Source organism: Ctenocephalides felis, unplaced genomic scaffold (genome assembly GCF_003426905.1).
Source record: "Ctenocephalides felis isolate EL2017-DRISC unplaced genomic scaffold, ASM342690v1 CF-g0.4_SCAFFOLD_02709, whole genome shotgun sequence".
In the NCBI taxonomy this organism is placed as follows: Eukaryota; Metazoa; Arthropoda; class Insecta; order Siphonaptera; family Pulicidae; genus Ctenocephalides; species Ctenocephalides felis.
In genome coordinates this window covers 12,106-15,203 of record NW_020538863.1, presented here as the reverse complement: position 1 = coordinate 15,203, position 3,098 = coordinate 12,106, and positions in this window count along the sequence as shown.

Below are 3,098 nucleotides of genomic sequence, written 5' to 3'. Positions count from 1 at the left end.
AATTATAGCTGATAAAATAAATTGGCCCAGTTTTTTCTGCTTACTATATTTTGTTACTTTAATATTTAACTGTTCACAATATGTGAATTGCATGTGAATTCACAACATGTTTTTTTTCTAAGTTTTTATTCATAATGGTTAGTACAGTTAGAAAAACACCAATCAATATCTGTTAAGTAGGGTTAGGTACCCTAAGAGTAAAATATTGAAAGTGATATTGAGCTTTGGCTAATAAGTTATATTATATATTATATTATGCTATTGGATACTGTATTGATATTATATATGCCATTCAATAACATAAATAAATACAAAAATTATGAGGGTTGCGACATTCAAATGTTGCATATATTTTAAATGAACAAGTAACTTGAATTGCAATTATATTAGAAAAATAATAAAACCATTATAGTGGAGATCAGAGTAACAATAAGATAAAATGGCAAAAATAATAGTTAAGTATTGTTTTTCTCTATATTTTATGAGAATTATAATTAATACTTGTATTGATATATATATATATATATATATATATATATATATATATATATATATAAGGTTGTCAAATATCTTCCTTCCGCCTTTTTGTATTATAAACCAAGAGCAAAAAAGCGGAAGGGAGATATTTGACAATATATATATATATATATATATATATATATATATATATATATATGTATGTATACATATAATTAATCTCTGTAAATAATGTACGCAAATATTATAAATATTTTAAGTGGATTCGATTCAAAGTATAACAATAATAGATTAAAATACATTTATAGACGTCTACGTACTTCAGAATTCTTATTTTATCAATTTTGATGAATTGGCATCAATTTATAAGTCTTAATCTGTAATAGGTACTATAATTGTTCGATGTTATTTTTGAAAGTACAGCAAGCTTAACCAAGATTATAGGTTTTTCTTTGATTTATGGACACATTTGTTCGCATAATCCAAATCAATTAAATATAGACAAATCATTTAATTGATTTTATGAAGTATCAGATAATCTCAAAGATTATTTCCAATTTATATCCCAAAGACTTCAATTTTTCATTTACCTTTCCAGGTGAGCACCCAGCGGCCATGCAACATGGAGGACAACTCAGGTTAGGAGAACCTTTTTCAGTGGTACTTCTATCGGCTACTGTGCTGTTTTTATCGTGCTGAATCCAGTTAAATAATGAAGTAGTAGTGCTGGAAGTGAATTAAAAAATATTGTGCAACGATTTGCAACGATTTGATTTATAATGGTAAGATTATGAACGTTGACTGAAAAACACTAATAGTGAGTGCATTTTAAAACAAAAATCATGCAAAAATTGATAAAAAATTAATAAAAGACTATTTGATATATGTAATAAGTGTATATACAGTTCATATGATGAATAGCTCGTCAAATTTGATTTGACGTATAAATTATTTTGAATGTACAGAATCTTTTCCTAATGTGTATGCTAAAATAGTCCATTTGCCATGTAAAATATATAGAAAAGACTTAAAATTCTATTCGGATATTTGTTACATCCGTTTCTAAATTTTTACTAAATAATTTCTTCGAAACAGAGTTAAATTATTAATATTTATTATAGAAAATTTTGCAATTTTATGAAAAATGATTTCATTGCTCATGAAAATTCTTGGGGGTCGAAATTCTTGATCATTCTTTTAAACTAATATTTTAATTTTACTGTTCAAGGAATAAGGCACTGATTGAAAAATTAATTGCTAAGCAAAAATTAAAACCCAAAACAAAATATTATTTTCTATTTTTCAGTGCTATGACATTTATTAATTTAATATTGGGACAGTTCAGTTTAAAGTTACGTTTAAAACGATTTGAGATTTATCACATAAAACTAATCTTAGATATAAAAAATATGACATATAGAGAATTTATTGTAATTATAATTGTGTAAATATTTATATAAAAATATAAAATTATTCTTGTTAGTACTAAAATACGTAGAATTTGGTAACGTGTACATTATCTTAAATTCATTATGGAGGGTACGTTTGAGGTCTCAGAAAATGAGACTCTTAAAATAAACAAAATATAAAATTGTAATATGAAATTATAATATTTCACGACTGTATGGAACCCTAAAAATTAAATTTTTATTATACATAGGTTAAATTGAATTTATTTCTACTTGTGTTGTACTTACTTCTGTTCTGGGATATTTGCTTTAAATAGTGTCTTTATTTTTTTCGATTATAAATAAATAAAAATTCATTTTTTGGGTATACGAAAAAAAGTAATATAATTTATAAAATTTGACGATTTTTAAAGTTTATATATAGTTTTATTATCGTGTCTTAACAAAATTAGTGACGTTGCAAATTATAGTAAAGTTTTGTATTGAATTATTACTCACAAAAATTTTAATATAATATGAAAATGATTTAGTAACAATTTAATTATTTTTAATTCATTTTAACATTCTTTCTTATTTATTATATAGCCATGTACAAACGATAACTTTTATCAAAAATTATCTGTAAAATAATGAAAATCTTATATACCTATAGCTTATATTATTAAGAAACAACCATCCGATATTATGCATTTATACAAATGTATCGAAAGTATTGGATAATCTGTATACATATATAAGATTAATGGGTATTAAAATGATAATTAACAAAAGTAACGAAACATTTAATAAATTCATAATTAATTAATAGTGTTCATGTGAAATGTTTTCTAAATATGAATATTATTGTACGGTCTAGAAAATATCAACAACAAAAAACATGTTTGTAATAATTCAGATATTTATTTGTGTGAATGTGTGTATGAAACAAGCGTATGTAATGGACATTTGATATATTATATATTTTTATATAATTTGATAATTTGATAATTTTAGATAATTTGATAGTAGATACATGAATTACATAATGCACTTTCATTATTTTATATTAATTTTTCAACAAATTCGAGTTAATTTTTTTTTTCATTTTTTTGCATAATTTTTTTAGCTAATATTCCAAGGTCGTTTTATTTTTAACTTTATTTATTATACTTTTAATTAATAGTTATTTATTTACCAACAAGTTTTTTTTGTACAATTAAAAGTCCTAATACG